Source organism: Carcharodon carcharias, chromosome 25, assembly GCF_017639515.1.
Source record: "Carcharodon carcharias isolate sCarCar2 chromosome 25, sCarCar2.pri, whole genome shotgun sequence".
Taxonomy (NCBI): Eukaryota; Metazoa; Chordata; class Chondrichthyes; order Lamniformes; family Lamnidae; genus Carcharodon; species Carcharodon carcharias.
The window spans coordinates 44186924-44210574 of record NC_054491.1 but is presented as its reverse complement, the minus strand read 5'-3'; the positions used below and the strand labels follow the sequence as shown (position 1 = coordinate 44210574).

The 23651-nt window shown below is 41.6% G+C and overlaps 1 protein-coding gene across 7 annotated transcripts in view; it reads left to right on the top strand.

Moving 5' to 3' along the window:
* The window catches only part of LOC121269532 (rho GTPase-activating protein 32-like), a 524870-nt gene that overhangs the window by 417632 nt on the left and 83587 nt on the right, over nucleotides 1–23651 (top strand). The window contains exon 1 of one of the 7 annotated variants that reach the window (XM_041174189.1): nucleotides 10737–10921. The exons of the other annotated variants lie outside the window; for them this stretch is intronic. The gene's annotated coding sequence lies outside the window, so the exon portion shown is untranslated. Of the gene's footprint in view, nucleotides 1–10736; nucleotides 10922–23651 lie in introns of those variants that run through there. 7 annotated transcript variants of the gene reach the window in all.

Below are 23651 nucleotides of genomic sequence, written 5' to 3'. Positions count from 1 at the left end.
CAGGAGAGAGCAGATAGGGAGAATCTGTTTCCATTGGTAGAAGTGCCAAGAGCCAGGTGGCATTGATTCTTTAGCTAATCACTTTAAATTGAAGGTGGCATGAGGCAAATCATTTTTACACAGTGAGTGGTAGGATCTTGAATGCACTGCCTGAGAGTGTGGTGGAGGCAGGTTCAGTCATGGCTTTCAAAAGGGAATTAGATAATTATCTGAAGAGAAGATTTGTAGGGCTACACGAAAAGGCGGGGGCTTGGCCTAAATAGCCAAGTGGTTATGGTACTGGGTTTATAACCCCAAGATCAAGAGTTCAAATCTCACAATGGTGAACTATGAAACAATGTAACTTCATCTGAAACAGATGGAAACAGGTTTGTACTCAAAAGAGTTACACGAAAAGGCGGGGTAGTGGGACCAGCTGAGTACTCTCTAAGGGCTGGTATGGATCTGATGGGCCGAATGGCCTCCTCAGTCTTGTAACCATTTTATAATTCATTGGCTTGATTTTCAAGAAGCACAGTAAAGATGTAGAATTATTAAAGAGACTTCAAAGGAGAGGTTCAAGGCCAATTCTTGAGCTTGAGTGATAAATTAGGAGTGGGGACTATCTACATTAGGTTTTTACTGTTTGGAGACGAGAAGGATGGGGCTGAGATCCCAAGATTACCGTGGATGTGGAATACTCAGATCCATGAAAGTTTTTCTTTTCAGCTTGTCATCCAAGGATTTGGAACACAGTTTAATGTTGATTTTAAAAAAATAGGAAATTTAGGAAACTTTTTTTTATTAAGAAATTGTAGGAAGCAGGAACTAAGTATATGTCATCCTGGGCCTTATCAATTGAGGCATAGACTACAAAAACAAAAAAGCTATGTTAAATAAAAACAGAAAATGCTGGAAAAACTCAGTAGGTCTGGCTGCATCTGTGGAGAGAGAAACAGTTGTTGAGTCCAATGTAACTCTTCTTCGAAGCAGTAGTTTTGCTTTTATTTTAGAAATTATGTTAAACCTGTATAAGACGTTGGTTTGTCCTCAGCTGGAGTATTGTGTCCGGTTCTGGGTACAGCATCTTTGGCAGGATGTGAAAGCATTACAGAGAGTGCAGAAAGGATTCACAACAATGCTTTGAGGGATGAGGAATTTCAGTTACATAGAAAAATTGGAGAAGTTGGGTCTGTTCTCCTTGGGGAAGCAAAGTTTAAAAGGAGATTTGATTGAGGTATTCAAAACCATAAGGGGCCTGGACAGAGTAGATCGGAAAAAAAACTTCGCATTGATGGAAGGATCAAGAACTAGAGGGCACAGGTTTAAGATAATTAGCAAAAGAAGCAATGGTGACATGAGGAAAAACCTTTGCACCCTGCGGTTAGGATGTGGAATGAGCTGCCTGAGAGTGTAGTGGAGACAAGGTCAATTGAGGCCTTCAAAAGAGAATTGAGTCATTATCTGAAAAGGAAAAATTTGCAGGGCTATGGGGAGAAAGCAGGAGAGTGGCACGAGGTGACTTGTTCCTTCAGAGAACCAGCACAAACATGATGGGGCCAATGGCTGCCTCCTGTGCTATAACCATTGTATCATTCTATAATCAGTAGTGGGGGCGTTGGATCAGGAATTAGTGGCTGTGCTTAACAAGGAACTGGATGGAATGTTGTTTGAAATAGGGATTGTTAATATTCGTTTAAAAATCACAGGAAAGAAACTGGTGGCAGGAGGACAGTAGACAGAACAATGTCTTTCTGCCTAAAACTACTTTGTTGGTGAACATCAGAAGAAATACCACTATTGACTCAATAAACCCAACTCTTTATCAATGCAGGAACAAACAAGAGGTTTATTTAAATATAAGTTAAACCAGTGGGAGCAATTTAAAGTCAAAATGCCCATATAAAGGAGGAGCATATCTTAATACATATGCACACACACACACACACACAGAGTTTAAAGTATGATTTACTCATTTGTAATGATAGATAATGAGTCATCCAAGTGCTATGAATACTTGTGTTATGAGTGGCTATTGAGATTAATATTGCGCAGTATCTGGATCAATGTTATCAAATGGGACCTAAGACCCTTCAGCAAAGTTGCAGGTTGTTTTTTTTTGTGCTGGTAAAGTTGCCATGACTGTGAGTGAAGAACTGCTGGACTATAAGATCAGCCAGAATTATCTGGCGTGAGGAGGGTCGCTGGGTTTCTGGGTGGCTGCTTTCTGCCCTCTCCAGTACTGAGAGCTGGTCTGCACAGTTTCCTCATACTTGTGAGTCAGACTGAGTTATTGCTGATTGTATAATGAATCCATTCCTGGCATCCTGTTTTATAAGCACCTGCCAGTTCTACAGCGCACAGCTGAGATAGAGCAGAGGTGTGTATGAAAGAAATCAGAAAAACTTTAAAGGGATTTTGTTTGTTCCTGAGTTTGGTACATTTTCTTTTGCCAGTTTTGTTCCATTTTCTTCCTCTTGCTCCACTAGAGGTACAGACACCCAGTGGAGCCGAATGCCTTGGCTACCTTTGTTACACATCTCAAGTGGTCATTCTTTATGGTTAAGCTGAAACAGAGAGTGCCATCAGGTGACCATGGGAGCATGGCAGTTGAACCCCACTGTTAATGTGCACTTTCCAGTAATATTGAGATTGTAATTAGGAGCAGGAGCCCTCGTCAATTTATCTTTCCCAAACTTCCAGTTGCTGTGTTGAATACAGTCTTTCCTTCCCAGGATAAGATGAGCCATCTTTGCACAAATTGGGAATCAGATCTGGACATTCCTAGTTTGAATTCCATTAGTGTTCCACTGGCCCAAGATGTCAAGGGCTATACAGGATTGGATAAAGAAAAAAAGGGAAGTTTATGGCAGATACTGTGGGTTCAAAACAGCAGAAGCCCTAGAGGAGTACAGAATGTGTAGGGGGGAACATAAAAAGGAAATTAGGAGAGCAAAAAGGGGGCATGAGAAATACCACTATTGACTCAATAAACCCAACTCTTTATCAATGCAGAAACGAACAAGAGGTTTCTTTAAATGTAAGTTAAACCAGTGGGAGCAATTTAAAGTCAAAATGCCCATATAAAGGAAGAACATATCTTACATATACACACACACTAAGTTTAAAGAATGATTTAGAATATAGAATGGCAGGTAAAATAAAGGAAAATCCAAAGTTATTTTCTAAGTACATTAAGAGTAAGAGGATAACTAGGGAAAGAGTAGGGCACAATAAGGACCATAGTGGTAATTTGTGTGTGGAGCCGGAAGATGTAGGTAGTGTTCTAAATGAATACTTTGTGTCGGTGTTCACGTGAGAGGGACGACGCAGGTATAGAAATCAGATAGAAGGACTGTGATATAATTAAAGAAATTAGCATAGAAAGGTAGCAGGTTCTAAGTGGTCTGGTAGGCTTAAAAGTAGAAAAATCTCAGGCCCAGATGAAATGTATCCCAGGCTGTTGAGTGAGGCAAGGGATGAGATAGCAGGGGTGCTGACAATAGTTTTCAATACCTCTCTCGCCACAGGGGAGGTACCAGAGGACTGCTGGACAGCCAGTGTGGTACCGTTTTTCAAGTAGGGAGGAAGGGATAAACCAGGGAACTACAGGCCAGTCAGTCTAACCTCAATGGCAGGGAAACTATTGCAAGCAATTCTGAGGGACAGAATTAATATACACTTGGAGAGGCAGGGATTAACCAAGGACAGTCAGCATGGTTTTATTAAAGGGAGTTTATGTCTTACCAATTTGGTGAATGGTTCGAAAAGGTGACCAGGTATGTAGACGAAGGCAATGCAGTTTGATATAGTCTACTTGGACTTCAGCAAGGCTTTTGATTATGTCCTGCATGGGAGACTGATAATGAAGGTAAGAGCCCATGAGATCTAAGGCAATTTGACAAATTGGATCCAGAATTGGCTGAGTGGCAGGAAGCAGAGGGTGATGGTCGAGGGGTGTTTTTGTGACTGGATGCCTGTGTCCAGTGGGATTCTACAGGGATCGATGTTGGTTCCCTTGCCGCTTGTGGTATATATAAATGATTTAAATTTGAATGTCGGAGGGCTGATCAGTAAGTTCGTAGATGACACGAAAATTGGTGGTAAATAATGAGAGGATAGCCTTAGATTACAGGAGGATATAGACAGGCTGGTCAGATGGGGCGATCAATGGCAAATGGAATTTAATCCGGATTAGTGTGAGGTGATACACTTGGGCAGGACAAACAAGGCACGGGAATCCACGATGACTGATAGGACCCTGGGAAGTACCGAGGATCAGAGGGACCTTGGTGTGCATGTCCACCGGCCCCTTAAGGTAGCGGGACTGGTAGATAAGGTGGTTAAGAAGGCATATGGGATACTTTCCTTTATTAGCTGAAGTATAGAATATAAGAGCAGGGAGGTTATGCTGGAACTGTATAAAATGTTGGTTAGGCCACAGCTGGAGTATTGCGTGCAGTTCTGGAATCCGCATTATAGGAAGGATGTGATTGCACTAGAGAGGGTGCAGAGGATATTTACCAGGATGTTGCCTGGACTGGAGAGTTTTAGTTATGAAGAGAGATTGGATAGACTGGGGTTATTTTCCCATGGAGCAGAGGAGATTGAGGGGGGACATGATTGAGGTGTATAAAATTATGAGGGGCATAGATAGGGTAGACAGGAAGGAACTTATCCCCTTGGTGGAGGGATCAACAACCAGGGGGCCTAGATTTAAGGTAAGGGGCGGGAGGTTTAGAGGGGATGTGAGGAATTTTTTCACCCAGAGGATGGTGGGAATCTGGACCTCACTGCCTGAAAGGGTGGTAAAGTCAGAAACCCTCATAACATTTGAGAAGTATTTGGATGTGCACTTGCGATGCTATGGCATACAAGGCTGTGGGCCTAGTGCTGGAAAATGGGATTAGAATAGTTCGTTACTTGTTTGACCGGCGCAGACTTGGTGGGCCGAAGGGCCTTTTTCTGTGCTGTAGACCTCCATGACTCTTCTTGAGTATTGTTGAAGCTGCATTCATCAAGGCAAGTGGAGAGTATTCCATCATACCCCTGACTTGTGCCTTGTAGATGGTGGACAGGCTTTGGGGAGTCAGGAGGTGAATTAGTCTCTGCAGAATTCCCAGTCTACGACCTGACCTTGTAGCCATAGTATTTTTATGGCTCGTCCAGTTCAGTACCTGGTCAGTGGCAACCCCCAGGATTTGATAGGGGATTCAACAATGGTAATGCTATTGAATGTCATGGGGAGATGGTTTATTCTCTCTTGTTGGAGATGGCCATTGCCTGGCACTTGTGTGGCAGATATGTTACTTGCCACATATCAACCCAAGCTTGAATGTTGTCCAGGTCTTGCTGCATATGGGAACAGACTAGTTTAGTATCTGAGGAGTTGTGAATGGTGCTGAACATGTGCAATCATCAGCAAACTTCTGATCTTATATGGAAGGAAGGTCATTGATAAAGTAGCTGAAGATGGTTGGGCTGAGAACAGTACCCTGAAGAACTCCTGCAGCGATGTCCTGGGACAGGGATTCTTGGCCTCCAACAACCACGACCATTTCCCTTTGTGCCAGGTATGACTCCAACTAGTGGAGAGTTTTCACCCTGATTCCCATTGACTGCAGTTTTGCTAGGGCTCCTTGATGCCACAATTGGTCAAATGCTGCCTTGATGTCAAAGTCAGTCACTCTCACCTCACCTCTTGAGTTCAGCTCATTTTTCCATGTTTGGATCAAGGCTGTAATGAGGTCAGGAACTGAGTGGCTCTGGTGGAACCCAGCTGAGCATCATTGAGCAGGTTGAGTAAGTGTTACTTGAAAGCAATATTGACGACACCTTCCATCACTGTGCTGATGATTGAGAGTAGATTGATAGGTCAGTAATTGGGCAGGTTGGATTTGTCTTAGTTTTTTGGACAGCATATATCCACATTGCAGGGTAGATGACAGTGTTGTAGCTATACTGGAACAGCTTGGCTAAGGGTACAGCTAGTTCTGGAGATCAGCTCTTACTGGAATGCAAGAATGTTGCAGTATCCAGTGCATTCATCTGTTTCTCTATCATGTGGTGTGAATTGAATTGGCTGAAGACAGGTATCTTTGATTCTGCGGGAGGACGCAATGGATCATCCAGTCGGTACTTCTGGCTGAAGATTGTTGTAAATGCTTCAACCTTGTCTTGTGCTGGCTCCCCCATCTTTGAGGATGTGGGTATTTGTAGAGCCGCCTCCTCCAGTTAGTTGTCTAATTGTCTACCACAAATCACAACTGGATGGGGAAGGACATCAGAGCTTAGATCTGATCCACTGGTTGTGGGATCAATTAGCTCTGTCAACCGCATGCTGCTTTTGCTGTTTGGCATGCAAGTAGTTGTAATTTCACCAAGTTGACAGCTTATTTTTAGGTGTGTCTGGTGCTGCTCCTGGCATGTCCTCCTGCCCTCTTCATTGAACCAGTATTGACCCCCCAGCTTGATGGTAATGGTAGAGTGGCGGGGTATGCTGAGCCATGAGGCTACAGATTGTGGTTGTATAGAATTCAGATGCTGCTGATGGCCCAGAGCACCTCATGGATGCACAGTTTTGAATTGTAGATCTGTTTGAAATCATTTAGCCTGGCAGTAGTACCTCACAACACAATGGAGAGTATCCTCAATGTGAAGATGGGACTTTGTCTCCAAAAGGACTGTGCAGAGGTCACTCCTACCGATACTGTCATGGACTAATGCATCTGTGACATTGGTGAGGATGAGGTTAAGTAGGTTTTTCCCTCTGGTTGATTCCCTCACCACCTGCTTTAGACCCAGTCTAGCAGCTACGTCCTTTAGGGTTTGGCCAGCTCGTTCAGTAGTGGTGCTACCAAGCCACCCTTGGTGATGGAGATTGAAGTCCCCACCCAGAGTACATTCTGTGTCCTATCGGCCCTCAGTGTTTCCTCAAAGTGGTATTCAATATGGAGGAGCACTGATTCATCAGCTGAGGCAGTGAAATGGGGTGTGGGTTGGATAGGTTGTAACTAGCAGGAGGTTTCCTTGCCATTCCAGAGTTGATATTGAGAACTTCCAACGCAACTCCATGCTGACTGAGTGCACTGCTGCCTCTAGTGGATATGCCCTGTCCCACCGTCATACCCATTGATGGTGATGGTTGAGTCTGGAACATTTCCTGTAAGATATAATTCAGTGAGTAAGACTATGTAGGCTGTTGCTTGACTAATCTGTGAGACAGCTGTCCCAATTTTGGCACTAGTCCCCAGATGTTAGTAAGGCGGACTTTGCAGGGTTGACAGGGCTGGGTTTTCCATTGTTGTTTACAGTACCTCGGTCAATGCCAAGTGAATTGTCCAGTTTCATTCCTGCTTGTGGTCTTTGTAGGCCATTTCAGAGAGCATTTAAGAGTCAACCACATTGCTGGTGGTTACGGAGTCACATGTAGGCCAGACCAGGTAAGGATGGCAGATTTCCTTCCCTAAAGTACATTAGTGAACCAGATGGTTTTTTTCATGGTCACTATTACCAAGATTAACTTTATGTTCCAGATTTATTAATTGAATTTAAGTTCCACCAGCTACCATGGTGGGATTCGAACCTATGCCAACAGAGCATTAGCCTGGACCTCTGGGTTACTAGTCCAGTGATATTACCACTACGCTACTCTTCTCCCTAAATTCTGGATTATAGACATGAGGGAGCTCTTCTGCCTGCATCTTATAAAAATGGCAGTCTCACCATCAATTTACAAATTGATATACTTTATCATTTTAAAAAATCATTTTGGTTCAAGATTTCCAAACTCTACCAATTAGAATAATGGTCACACATTGAATTCAGTTATGTATAAATATTTTACACTTGTTCCTGACTTTGTTTCCAGTTGCAGCATAATCTTTGTAAAAAAAAATCCAAGTTTTGTCAAGTGAACTCTGCCTGCTACAAAGGCCCAGTCTCAGAATGAGCTCTTTTAATATTTAAATTGATTTACTGAGGTCTGTGCAGGCAGCTGGAGGGGCCTTGGAGTTTCATGTTTAGAATGTGTTTTAGATTCCTGCTCTCCCTGCTGTCTCATTTCAAATTTTCTGACATATTTTCTCAATGAGGCCCTATATACCAATTTATTCATCCCATGTGGCAAAGAACTAATATGGCAGCTACAGTTCCTCCCCCAGCTTTGGCAATAGACCATTTTGGAGAAATAGTTTCAATTATAACCTAATATTTATCAAGAAACCTGGGGCAGGATGGCACCAAGGTGAAAAGAGTAAAAGAGATCAAGGACTGCAAAGCATGAAAAGATTTAGATTGAGTACTTGAGATTGTGAGACAAAGGCCCGATTTTCAGGGAGCTGCAGAAACTCCACAAACCTTTAAAAATGGTGAGCGGGACAAGGATTGACAAGTCCCATCTCCATTTCCAACAGAGCCCATTTTTGCCAGTAAATGAAAGGAGGCTGGGTGTGTTACACAAGGGAAACCTGAACTTAGCAGAGCCATTTGAACTCGGTGCTGAATTCAAGCGCCCCATTTTCACTAGCAAGCTCCTTAACCCATGGTGTGGGAATTACGAAATTTTAGAGTAAACATAAATGCTCTTGAAGGACAATGAACGTCTGTAAAACTGTCAAGCGGTGAAGTTATTTAAATCCCCAGCTTCTTAAAAATTAAAATTTACTGCCTGTGAGAGATTTTAAAAAACTCTCATACATACCTAAAAATAAATCCCCAGCCCTTCAAAAATAGGCTTTTTTCTTTATTCATCGGATGTAAGCCTCGCTGGCCAGGCCATCTCCAATTGCCCTTGAGAAGATGGTGGTGCGCTGTGGAGTCTCATTTGGCCAGACCAGGTAAGGACAGTGGACATTGGTGAACCAGATGGATTTTTACAACAATCAACAATGATTTTGTGGTCATCATTAGACTCTGTATTCCAGATTTTTATTGAATTCAAATTCCGCCATCTGCTGAAGTGGAATTTGAACCCAGGTCCCCAGAGCATTACTCTGGGTCTCTGTCACTGGACTAGAAATCCAATGCCACTATGCCACCGTCTCCCCTTGTGTCAGGGAGAGTTAAAAAAACAATCTGGTTACAATAGCTGTAGACAGGAGCTGACTGTTCACTTCTAATTTGATTTTTGTTATGAAATTGATTATATCAATAACATCAAAATTCAGCTTCTCACTGTCAGCCTCAGTGATACCAGAAGGCTATGGAAATTAAAACGCGGGGGAAGAAGGAAAGAAAGGTTTGCATTTATGTAGTACCTTTCACAACCATACAGCAAAACTTCACAGGCAGTAAACTACTTTTGAAGTATAGTCACTGTTGTAAGGAAGGCAATTTGGCAGTCAATTTGAACAAAGCAAGGTCCCACAAACAAAAAAAGCCCAGATAATTTATTTTAGTGATATTGTTTGGGGGATAAATGTTGGTCCAGGACCTCTTTTTTCCAAAATATTCCCAAGGGATTTTTTATCCCCACCTGAGAGGACAGCCATTTCATCCAAAAGACGACACCTCCCTTCAGCCTGGATTTTGCGGTTAAATTTCTGGGGTAGAATTTGAACCCAAAACTTTCTGACATGGAGGCCAGAGTGCGACCAACTGAGTCATATTTGACATTGAAGGAGGTGACAGGTCCATCTCATCTGAGACAGTGCGAGCTCCTCAACTGAAGCTATAAGTGTATTTCATTTCCCTAAATGTGTCTAGATTCCTCCTTTTCAAATGGTTAACCAATTCACTATTAAATGTTGTGATGCTCCAAACAATTTTAGATATAGTCCTAATTCTGTATAACTCTTTTAAATGATTGTACTGATGGTTAGAGCTTCGAGCAAAACAGATAGCACCTCTTATTGTGCTGCTATTTGAAACAGTGGAGAGTCAGGTCTGCTTTCTTTCAAGGCCTGGATTTGGGGAGAGCTATCATCTGTATGCATAATTCAAAACATGACCTCTTTATAAAGCACATTCTCAAAACAGAAACCCACTGCTTTGTGCTCGTGGTATTGTGAAATTTTGGGCATCGCACGGCAGGCAGGCCTGCCTGGAACTCTGACCTTCTACCATGCCTATACATCAGTGTGACTGCACCATGAGATTGCTTCAGCACACTTGGGAGCATTTTTGACTGAGACCACATCACCCTCCCCCCATGCCCCTCCCCCACTCCCAGACTTGGTGAAGGTAACACCATTACTGTGAAGTAATGTTTCCTTGAGACATTTAATGTGTCCTGTTTCTCTTTGTTTCTTAGAAGTTCTGCTTCTGACAGGCAGCGGATTTGCTATATTGATCCTGACCAGTTTTTTTAGAGGGAAAGGCTCAATAGGTAAATATACCAGGTTCTATGCACTATGCAGCAGTGATTACTCTTGGGATCTGGCTGGTGCATAGTTTAGCTTGTATATGTAAGCAGGTAGTGCTGACAAGACTGCAGTGATCAGATTGTCAGTGTGAAAAAACTTTCTGAAATGAAGACTTCCCTGTGCAAGAGACTGGAAGCTAACCACCCTGAGTAGGAACTGTCAGGTGCTGCAGGCATCACCTTGAGCAGTATCACTAATTAATGGTGTTATGCAAAACTTCCCTTTTGGCTGCTGTAAATCCCCAGATATCTGCTTAAAGTAAACAGATCAGTAATAGGGTGTGGCATAGTGAACCATCAGCCAATGGGATTGTCTCTTCCAAAGCAATCACCTGAGTGGGCAAGGAGTGGGTGGAGCAAGGGAACCAGGCTGCTTGAAGTGAGGAGGATTTACATTAAGCAGCTTACACTGGAGCCATGTGTTAAAGGACAAAGGTACATTTTTGCGGCGATACTGCTGAGTTGCAGAGGACCAGGCAATAAGAAGTCAAATCAGAACTGTTTACAAAGGCACATAATCCTGTCCGAAGCCAAGCTTCAAACCCATTTTGGATAGACACCTGAGAGTCAGGGCCTAGGGTAAGGACCACATTTGTATTCATAAAGCATTGTGATTTAGATTGTTAAATATTTGCTCTTGTCAACAGAGCAGAAAATTGTGTGCTCTTAATGTGAATCCATTTAAAATCAGCACTATTCTCACACTTGCCAGTGTGTTTTACACTCCACATGATCTCTGGTACCATTATGATCAATGCTGCCGCCAGAAATTTAGCGAAGTATGAAGTTTGCTGTCTGAAATCTTGGTGCTACTATTCATCTGAACTATGAAAATCATCAATTGTAGATTTACAGTACAGTTAAAGCACATGGATTTTAATAGCAGTTGGATTACAACACAATTAAATCACAGTTTGGTTAAGATAGCTACAGTACAGTTGGATTACAATATGAACATAATGCAGTTCAGTAAATAGCTTTCAGTAAATAGCTTTTAATACAGTTATGGCATTGTTAGATTTGAAGGGGTATGATAGGAATGTGATTATATTACTAGACTAGTAATCCAGAAGTCTGGACTAAATGATCTGGAGATATCAGTTCAGGTTCCATCACGGCAGCTGGGGAATTTCAATTCAGTTGATTAACTCTGGAATTAAAGCATTAGTAGTTGCATTGCTGAATGTTTCATCTTTAAGTGAAACAGTTTTAAGCAAATCAGATTTTCTTATTATAACCTATGTAAAAGCTGAACAGGACTTTCTTGTCAGAAAAAGAACTAAATATTATATGCCACAAGCTGAAATACTGTACATTCTCAAATATTTGTAAATGAAATAGCCATAAAAGTAAAATAATTTTCTGACTAGTTATCCCCTGCTCATTGACTCTGCCCTGCTTGCCGACTCTCTCTCTCTCTCTCTCTCTGCCCCGCTAACCGACTCTCTCTCTCTCTCTCTGCCCCACTCGCTGACTCTCTCTCTCTGCCCCGCTCACCCACCCTCTCGCTCTGCCCCATTCACCCACCCCTGTCTGTCTGCCCCATTCACCCACCCCTGTCTGTCTGCCCCGCTCACCCACCCTCTCTCTGCCCCGCTCACCCACCCTCTCTCTGCCCCGCTCGCCCACTCTCGCTCTGCCCCGCTCGCCCACACTCTCTCGCTTTGCCCTGCTCGCCCACATTCTCTCGCTCTGCCCCCTCTTTCCCCCTCTTTCCCCCTCTTTCCCCCTCTTTCTCCCTCTTCCCCTCCTCTTTCTCTCCCCCCCTTTCTTTCTCTTTCTTCCCCTGTTTCTTTCTCTCCCCCACCCTCTCCATTTCCACTCTCCCCATCTCCCCCCACTACTCATACCTCCCCCCTCCCCACCCCACAATCACCAACACACACTCTCTCTCATTCTCTCTCTCTTTTGCTACTAACCTTTTTCAGTTATTATATATCTCCAGACCTACAGCCAATGTGGTTGGCTCTCAACTGCCCGCTGAAATTGATTAACAAGATGCTCAGTTGTGCCAAACTATTATGAGCAAGTATAATAAGCATAAAACCGGACGGATCGCCAGCATTGATCAAGGCATTGAATTCAAATAAAAACTAGGCAAGACCCTGCAAAGTCCTCCTCACTAACGTCTGGGGACATGTGCCAAAATTGGGAGAGCTGTCCCACTGATTAATCAAGCACTTGACATTGTCATAATGACAGAATTCCCAACATCCTAGATTCGTCCATCACCATCCCTGGGAATTTCCTGCCCCATTGGTAAGACAGAGGTGGTGGTAGTGATATACAGCCAACAAAGAGTGATTTCTGGAGTCTTCAACATTGACTTTGAACCCCATGAAGTTTCATGGCATTAGAATAAACATGGGCAACGAAACCTCCTGCTGTTTGCCATCTACCACCATCTCTCAGTTGATAAATCGATACTCCTCATGTTGAACACCACTTGGAAGAAGCACTGAGGTTAAAAAAGGCACAGAATGTACTCTGGGTGGGGATCTTCAATGTCCATCAAGATTCACTCAGTAGCACCTCTACTAACCGAGCTGGCTGAGCCCCGATGGGTGTAACTAGCAGACTTGATCTGTAACAAGTGGTAAGGGAACCAACAAGAGGGAATTACCTTTTCACCTCCCTCTGATCAGTCTACCTGTTGTAGATGCATCTGTCCATGACAGTACTGGTGGGAGTGACCATCACACAGTCCTTGTTGAGATGAAGTCCTGTCTTCACACTGAGGATGACCTCCATTGTGTTGTTTGGCACTGTGTTAAATGGGATTGATTCAGAACAGAAGCAGACAAATTGAATTCCCACCGCAATCTGGCTTTGTCACAAAGCTTGGTTCAATGAGAAGTGTAGGAGAACATGCTAGGAGCAGAACTAAGGTATCTGAATGAGGTACCAACCCAGTGAAAAGATACAATGCATGAAAATCAGCATGATGCAGACAGAGCTCAACGATCCTGCAACCAGTGGATCATATCAAAGCTTTGCAGTCCTGCCATATCCCGTTTTGAATGGAGGCAGACGATTAAACAACTCATGGTAGGAGGCTCCAAAAATATTCCATCCTCAGTGATGGCAGACTGTAGCGCACAAGTGCAAAACAGAAGGCTGAAGTGTTTGCAACTATCATCAGTCAGAAGTGCCTGATGGATAATCCATCTGTGCCTCCTCCTTAGATCCCATTTGTCACAGAAGACAGCATTCAGCCAATTGTATTCACTCCATGTGCTTTCAATAAAATGCTGAACGTACTGGATACAGCAAAGGCTATGGGCCCAACAATATTCCAGTTGTAGTGCTGAAGACTTGTGCTGGAAAACTAGCTTTGCCCCCAGCCAATATAACCACCTGTCACAGATCAAGTCTGGTAGCTATAGCCTTTGGGACTCAGCCAACTTGGTCAGTAGAGGTGCTATTGAACTAATCTTGGTGATGCACATTGAAGATCCCCAGCTAGAGTACTGGCATCTAACAGACAACAAGGAATGTTGCCCTGGTATGTCCTGCCCACAAAGGGTAGGACAAGTCCAACCCCCCCAAATATTGTTCCATCAGTTCACTCTCTACCTTCAGCCAAATAATGAAAGGTGTCATCAACAATGCTATCAAGTGGCACTCGCTCAATAAAAATTGCTCACTGATGCTCAGTTTGGGTTCTGCCAGGACCACTCGGTTCTAGACCTCATTACAGCCAGAGTCCAAGCATGAACAAAATAGCTGAATTCCGGAGGTGAAGTGATAGTGACTGCTCTTGACATCGAGGCAGCATTTCACTGAGTGTTGGCATCAGGAAGCACCAGTAAATTGATGTAAAGGGAATCGGGGAAAACTCTCCACTGGTCATACCTATAGCAAGGGGAAGTGTTTGAGGTTATTGGAAGCCAATCATCTCAGTCCTAGGACATCGCTGCAGGAGTTTCTCAGGACAGTATCCAGATTACAAAAGAATTACAGTGGGGTTAGATTATACTACAGTTATCTTACACTATGGTTATAATTTATATTTTACAATTGTTAAACAGTGAGATTATATTGCAGTACAATAGTTGGATCATCATATGGTTACACTGCAGTTAGATGATGGATTCTGCTGATCCAGAATTGGAGAATGCTATTAATGGTGGTAGTAATGAAAGTAATTTACGATGTTGCACATTAAAGCATATTAGCTTCAGTGTAATCTTTCTCCTCTAGAATTGTATTACGTCTTTGAGATACTGGTGAGTTGAGAAGGTTCCTGCATATTTGTGTTAAGTGCCGAGTGATTTGCTTCAGATTTTTAAACCCAAACGTGGGTTTTACAACTAGCAATTCCCTCAGCTGCTAAAACTGGCATGAACAGATCTACAGTGCTTCATTCCTGAAGGAATTTTGTAACTTAATGTTTTATCCCTTTAACATGTTCTGTGGATTGGAATGTGTGTAGCTGCATTTAAACTGACTGCACCTCCCAGTTGGCTCATCAGTATTGTTTCTACCAAGTAGATAGGAGCTAAAGCAGGCAATCTGTTTCAGCTGCTGTTTTCCCTGCTCAAGTTTTTGCAATAGGGGTCAGTCGCAGGAATGTTATGGCCGAGTGCACTCTCCATTGACTCCTGTTCATCCCTCCTGAACTCTGAAACTCTGATCTGAACAATCCTCGAGTAAAGATGAGGTTCAGCATTCCGAGTTTCTGAAGCTGAGCTGCACCAAAGATTTGCAATGAGTGGTTCTGGGAAGAACCCTGCAACAGGTATTGCAACATCCCTCAGCTCAGCCCTGCAGGGTGGTTGTCGGGGCTGCAATTTCATGTGCATAACTTGGTTAATATTTTACACTTCAGGTGTACTCAGAGGAACTAGGTAGAGGGCACCTTGATGATGTCAGTCAGGGAAGGGAACATTCCTGATTCAGAAGAGTCAGGGAATGCTGAACCTTCTCTGAAAGTTTCATGTGAAAACAAATTCCATACAAACTACAACAGGTCCAGCCAGTGTAAGGTACTCTTGTTGAGCATCAGTGTTCAGCTTTGGTCATTTTAATCATCTTGGTTTGAAAAAACTGTTCTTTAATTTACAGGTCGAGTGGATGGTCATCTCAGTATCAAACTGCACATCAGTCAATCATTAGATCATGCCATGAATATTTGATTTTGTATTCTTTAGCTTCAATCAGAATTGTAGATCAGGAGCAATATTTTAAATTGAAAAAATACAGTTGAATTTTTAAAATGTTATTAAAACTTGCAGCAAATCATTCTTAGACTTTGATCAGTGCCGTTTAATCTGCTGCCATTCAGCAGTCCTTGCTAATGTGATTGAAGAGGACCTGCCCTTAGATCTACTGGTATCTTCAAATTCTGTGCATATTGTGCCGCCATCCTTTTAAGGGAGATTCCCTTGTGCGTTATGTTGCAGTGGTGTTTCCATTTCCCTGTTACATTGCTGTTTGTGTGGGAGTTCAGTATCTTTGTAAAATTGGTATTTTGATGTTCTATATATATTACATTTCTGTTTGGGTGGGGATAGAGGTTCCTGTTTCTTTTATTTTACTGTTTGGGTAAGAAGTTCTGTGTCTCTGTTACTTGGCTGTTGGAGTGGTTGAGGGGAGCATTCTGTATCTGTTATGTTGCGTTTGAATATGGAGGGGGGGTGCGGAGGGAGGGTTTCTGTATCTCTGCTGTGTTATTGTTTGGATGTAATTCTGCAAACCTCTATCTTCATTACCATGGAATACCTCTACCAGTGTGTCCTCCGATCCTCTACCCATTAAATAGCTTTCTGATTTTACTTGCCCACCTTAGCTACTCCGAACCTTGGACAAGAGGTAGTCAAATGATCTGTGTCGACTCCATCCTCCTCATGTCAAGTTTATCCCACCATGGGACCTCTGATTTTAACTCTGGACCCCATTCTATTGTCTCCCCTCTATTCCCTGTTTGCTACCACAATTTATGTATCTTAATAATTGCAGGCCAATTAACTAGGCCTTTGTAACTTGCACTTTTCCTGTGTTCATTCCTTGTCCATTTTGGCTGCTGCTCCAGACCTGAGTCCATCACATCTATTTTCACTCTTTCTTGAACTTTCCTCTTTCTCTCTCTTAGACTCCTCTCTCCTGTCACCATGCTTCCTTTCATTTCTCTCTTCTTGGCAATTCGGCCCTCCCAAATCCCTAGCCTCCAATCCTTCAGTACTCAACCTTTCTACTTTCCTGCCACCATCTCAAACTTAACTTCCTCTTAGCTAAACCTACAACTTCTTCCTTTGTCTCTCTTGGCATCCTCTAAAGGGTCCATCAAGTCATTCATTACCAGTGTTCCCTATATGCTGCATGTCTGCATGGCCATGCAGCAACCCAGAACAAACAGTGCAACTGACTCACAAATTGTCATCTTTAAGGTACCCACACAAAAAAAAAAGAAAGGTCCCACATATTCAAATGAACAACAAAATGAGAAAAAAATTAGAGGGAACATTGCTCATTGCTGCCTCCTGTCGAGCAGCAACTGCAGCTACCCCATCCAACTCTCTCACAGACCTTCTTGTCCACCATACTCACTGGCTCTAATCTTGCCAACCTCCTCCCTGTCCAACTCTCCCTTCCCAGTGTTAGCCCTGTGGGTTCTACAGCTGTTCAGCTATCACCACCAATGTTCCTTCTAATTTTTCTCCATCCATGTGCAGAATGATTTTTTTTATGTCATCAATAGGCATCAATATCAAGGTAATGTGTGGATGTGCGCTTCCAGTAGAAACAAAGAATTATATATAATATAAATTTTGAAAAAGTCACTCCAGGCATGGAAGACCAAGAAACCCCCAGCCATTGACACAGTAATATGCTCGTTCACAAATTAGCAGGTTTACTAAATTCAACTTTAGATTTACCATGGTGGCATTTAAACTCTCGACCTTTAGGTTTTAAGTTTAGTACCAAAAGGGCCACTACACTACCATATATAAGAAGACATTTGTTAGTTTTTATATTGTAGCTTGTACTTTAGTCATTTGACTGAAGAAAAGTTGAATTGGTAACAATGGTTGAAGACAAGACAAGGATCTTTTGTTTCAATTTGACAAACTCAAACTAGGAATGACTAAGGAGGCTTGCCTTTTGAATTGATAGAATCTGTGGAAAAGCAACTTTTTCTTTCAGCTACTATGAATAGTGAGGAAAATAACAACTTGTGAATTTCTTCATGTCAACAAAAATTATCAGGCAGATGTAAAGTTTCTCTATGAATTTGGAGAAGATGGATCTTGTGAACTGTAGGCTGATGGTCAGAGAGACACTGTGTCCCTGTAAAATAAGTGAATATTGAAACTACATTTGGGAACATCAGAAGAGGGTGTTGCGGTGAAGAGGGAATGGAAACCTAGGAGGGAGAGTGACTGTTGAGGTAGTATTTGGTGAAGTAGTGACATTTATTCCACCTATAGTTTTTTTTAGATTAAAAATCTATGAATTGTGAAATAATGAAGCAATTAGCCATTTTTTAAGTAAACTGTCTTTCTCAATGCATACAAAAGTGAATTGGAAAGAGGAAGTATCTGGAAGTATGCACGGTTTAAAATGCCCCATTAGATAACCCCACAAGAACCTTTGCATTGTTATTTGGAGACCTGGGCTAGGAATCCAAAACTTTTCACAAACTCTTTAGAAATACCCTTGTGTTTTTAACATGTTGAATGTCTTTGGGATCAATCTTCCTTTAATAATTCTACAAAACCACTTGCAGCTGACTAGATCAGTGGTATTAACTGGTCCAAAAATCCTTTTACTAAACTTTAATAACTTAACAACTCTTAATAACTAACTCCTAACCAGGTAATTCTGTTTTTGTTTTCTTAACCTAAGCTATCCAGTTAAAAGCAAAATACTGCGGATGCTGGAAATCTGAAATAAAAAGAGAAAATGCTGGAAAAAACCCAGCAGGTCTGACAGCATCTGTGAAGAGAGAAACAGAGTTAACGTTTCGAGTCTGTATGACCCTTCTTCAGAGCTATCCAGTTGTCCTCTGTAGGTAAAAGGAACATGTCCAGGCATTGCACCTTTTTTGAATTAAACAAAAATATGGGGACAATAGCTCCCTGGTGCATTCTCTATGGCAGCACCTTGGCCAATGCCAACTAATTAGCACCTTTTCCTCATGCAGTAGAAATTGTTGATTCCTTTCAAATTTGGCATTCTTGCATCTGCCCTGATGAGTGCAAGATGAAAAGCTTCAACAGCTTGACTCTTTTTTTCAGCAATACTCAAAAGTTATCCAATTATTCCCACTCTCTTCCCTCTTATCCTATCTGTGTACTTTTCTGTCTGCTTGACCTTTTAGTGTGAAATAGAGGCATAAAAATGATTTGGGGCACAGTCATCATACTTTCGGTTTCTTAATTGTCTTTTTCTGATAAATGGAATTGGAACACTACCTCAGTTATCTCCTCACCAGTGCAATGAGCTGTAGTATTAGAACCTATTAAAGGTTGGACTGTGTGGACTTCAATGAAGAATTTATTGAAATGAGGTGTATACCTTCTCTACTTTGCAACCAGGTACATACTTTAAATGGAATGATGACTGATTTCATCCAGAAAGGGTCTGTGAAGTTAAATCCGTCATTTCTTGTCATGCCTTTACTTCACCACTACAGTGTGATAAACAGGATAACAGTCAAGCCAAAGCACCAGCCCTTGAGACACTACCATTTGGAGATCCTTTTTTTATACATTCAAATCTCCTGCTTATTCCCCTTAACTCCATGTGCATTGCCTTCAGTTGTGTGTCACTTACTGTAATCTCCACCTCTCCCAGTTTTGGCCCATGGTAAATGAGGTTTCCAGATACAAATTTGATCAATTGATGAAGTGACCAGGGCCTTTGTCTTCTGCTCCTTTATTCATAATCATGTGTCACAAATGTCCTTTTTGTTCATTTTCAACATAACTCCTTCATCCCCGTTTCAACGGCCTATAATTGAAACAAAAACACCTACAATGTTTGCTAACTTTTTAACCTGCTGCTCTAAGGAATAAGTTGTGAGAGTAGAACTTTCCTGTAAAACCTGACTGCAATTCTTGGACAATCAATGAAAATTTAAACATCTCTTGGCATATCTTAGAAATGTTGTTTTGTTAAGTGAATTGTGTGTGGAGCTTTGAGCTGACTTTAAACGAAAACTGGAGAATACAGGTGCGTTGTTCTCTGGTGTAAGTGACATCCTGAAAACCACTGACAGTATCATGGCCGCTGAAAAGTGTGCGTTTATAAATGTGTCTCTCTGTTACAATCTCCTGAAGCAGCAATCTCAATGCAAAGAAGCACTCCTCTTCAACAGGATTACCTTATTTGTATCAGAGCCAACAATCTTATGAAAACCAGAACCCAGCAAGAATGAATTTAGGCAAGAGTGATGCAGGACCATCCTCCTGGGTCTGAAAGGAAAAGAGGGTAAAATAAAAGGCCTTTAACATGCAAGAGACACTGAGCAGTTGAACTCCCTTTTAGCTCCCAATGACTTAATGTATTTAGTGTCGGCAAAGTCACAATGATTACAAAGTGCCGACATCAGCCTTGTCTGCTCAAAAAGCGATATTAACTCTACTGGTGGCTGGGGGACTCTGCAATGATCTCCAACACTCACTGATCAAATTCTTTGATCCATAATGGGCACTTGTAGAAGATGTTAGAGTACTGACCACTGAGTCAGTATCTTCAGAACAGAAGAATTAACTTAAATAAAAATTGGAGTTAATAAAAATTGGAGTTAATATACACAACCAAAATTTCAAAACAAATTAAATCAAAACCCTTCATATTCTGTATAAAAATTACATTGTGACACGCCCCTCCTCTTGGACCCCTAACAATTGATTCATGCATATATTTCCTTTTATGAAAGAATCAGACAGTTGTTGACATATGTGCAACCGTTTTCTTCAATGTTTTATATGCATTATCAATTTTAGGGTGTTTCATCTTAATTACAGCGCATCAAAACTAGCACTATGTCTAGTCTGAATGCCTAATCAAGTTTTGCAATGACTTTCGCTACTTCAGATACAATATCATCTTTCTGTGAGGATCTAGAATGGGAGTAACCCTCTCTAAATCGGATTGTTGATTTAAAGTTATTTCCAGACCTACTCTGCTTAATATCTAAACCAACGTATTTAAAATCCCACAAGCCTGACTCCCAATTTTAAATTCTACTTTAATCTTATTAATAGTACATTTCTCAAATTCTGCAGCATCTCCCCATAACATATCATCAATTTGCATTATTCAGACCATAGATGCATTTGTTTTGTTTCCATAGCTTCTCCTCAACATCAGCTGCCACTTGCTAATCTCCTGACAGCCAGTTGATGAAGGATAGTACTGGAGCAAATCTTTACTGAATCTGAATGTATAGAGTTAAATATGACAAGCTTACACCTCCTAATTCAACCACCCCACAGCTTCAGTAAGTGTCTCTTTTTAAATGTGCTAAAGTGAAACCTCAGCTAATGTCCAACATCGACATACAATTAAAATTAATATAGAATTAACGCCTCCTTGGTGGTTTCGGAAACACTTCTGTAAGAATTACTGCCCTGCAGAAAAGTGGCTTACATGTCAATTGATCTATGTTCTCATGGATATGTGGCCAAAAGAGCTAAAAAATAATTTCTAAATTATATCCTCAGCTGTGGGAGTCCCTCTAACATCGGTGTCAGCTAGTTGCTCTTCAAAACCCCTAGCAAATAGCCACATTTTAACCTTATAAGTCACATCAACACGGACTTTTTCAATACAAATCCATCTAAGTGACAAAACTAGTTTCCCCTTATCTGGTATTTCTGAATAAATTCCAAAAACTCGCCAACTATCTAACTCTCTTTATATTACATCTCTGAATTTATCTCAGGTTTATTTGCAGCCACCAAAACCTCACAATCATGAGGACTACTAGTTCTGTTGCCAGCTTGTGGCCTTTATTTCATTGTCTAATTTATCTAAGCTATGACCTGTACTTGCAGTTTTGTGTGTTTCAGGACTACTTCCAAATCTCCTCCTTGCACCATCTGAGGGTCTTCCTCCAGTATGAAACGTCTTCCGATGCAAGAGTCACTTCCAGACCTACTATCATTCTTGCACATAAAAACAGAAAGTGCTGGAAAAACTCAGCAGGCCCAGGCAGCATCTGTTGGTGCCGTACTGGCAGCAGCCACCAACTCCTTGGTAGCGCTCTGTTCAATGGGACTGCCAGTCTCTGATTGGCTGGCAGCTCTTGACGGGTGGGACCTCTGTCCCTGGGATCCTTGACCCTGGGGGAAGGCCTGCTGCTGACCTGTTAAATGTCTAGGTGGAACAAGGTACAGTGGGTCTTCCCTAAAAGAGGTGACACGGGGATCTTACCAGCTCGCCAGCTGTGGCTGAGACCCCATCACCTCCACAAGATTCCACCTCAAGAATTAATCATGATGAACGAACCTCAATGGTTTGTCCTGTTTGATAGGATCTGATGGTAAAATAGGGTCTTCCTGTTCCTTATGACTCTCCCTTCTATAATATACCAAATCTCCTGAGTTGAATCCTGTCCCAGATGGTCTTATATGATCTCTCAGAGCTCTATGAATTTTCTCCAAGAACTAAACCTTGACGAAAGACCATCTTCCTACATGTTAAACATTCAAATGTGCAGAAAAATGGCACTAATTGGAGTACCTTACAGTGTAGGAGGACTATTGCAAAGAACAGAAGACATTTTGGGATTTTGCCTATAGTTGGTAGGACTATACTCTCCAACCATTAGGAGTGAAATTTTTGTATGAACCTCCCATGCCAGGGCAGTTATGAATTTACAGTCTGGTTGATCAGCTAAAATTTTGTATTGCATTTCATTGCTTACCACATGATTCCTTTCACAGTGTCCATTGCTGTAAGAACTTGCAGCTGTACAATTCATGACCATGATTTTCGTGGTTTCACACACGTCTCTCAACTCATCATTGGCAAATCCTCCTCTATTGTCAGTCAGAAACTTCACTGATGCCCCAAGTCTGGTTCCTATCCATTTCTCCATGATTTTGCCTATAATAATCCTTTTGTCCTTACTGTATATTATTGCAGAAAGATTAAATCTGGTCTAAAGAATGTAGAATGAAAATATTTATTCTTGTCCCGCACCTTTGGATCCATAGCAACCAAGACACATGCCAATGGAAAGCTTATATTAGGACATATCAGCATGCTGATACCTTTTACAGATTTCACACTTCTCACTAAATCACTTCTGTTAGCCTTGTATGTTCTTCATCAACTATATGGCCTTTTAGCAGGATGTTTAAGCTTTGAACAAGTAGCATGAACAAATTGTTTATGAAACTTTAAACAATTTGCTTTCTTTCCTTTTTTAGTTCTTCTAATCTGATGCCATTAATGTCTGCCTAACACTCTGATGAGAAACATCAGGTTCTGTTAAGGCGAAACAATAAACCAGTCCAGACTGGGTAAACTGCAAATCCACTGACTTGCCAAAAATAATTGCTTCATCATGTTTCATGTTAAGTTTCATTTGTTCCTTTTTCATAGAAGGTTTACTCAACGGCATAGGTATTTCACTAGAGATGACAATTCTTATAAAATGCCTACTCCAGCTATTTTATATGGAATAGTAAATATAGGTGTGCTTTATTTCCTTTTTCCTCTTTTCTTTGCAAGCTTCAGTTTTTCTCTTATTTTTGCTTTCAGCAACAGCACACCTGCTCTGGGCACATCTTTATTTTCCTTTCTTGCCCCAACACCATTTCCTTTAGCCCTGGAAGACCAACTTTTCTGTCATTGCATCTATCTCATCTTCCACCCTATCACAGATTGTTCCTTTGTCCTTGTCCCACCCACCCCTTGCTTAAAACCTATTACATCTCTAACGTTTCCCAGTTTTTAAGAATAGTGATCAACCTGAAACGTTAATTTTCTTTCTCTCCACAGATGCTGCCTGACCTGCTGAGTATTTCCAGCATTTTCTGTTTTTATTTAACATTTGAACCAATTTGTTCCAATACTGTTGAAAGGCAGTTAGTATCTAGCACTGCACAACTAAACAAGTCAGTGACTAATGCATTCATCACGGGACTAAAACTCCTTGTGACCAGTGCAATTTGTTCAGATTCTTCATTATCTTCTTCCTCTTCCTCAGAATTTCCTGTGACAGGTGTCATTTCAAGGGCCTTGCTTATCTGACTTGGGAAATCCATCGCATAATGATACTTCAGATAATACTGAACCAATTAATAACTATTCCATGCGAATTCCTGGGATTCATTCTTGCTATTAGTGT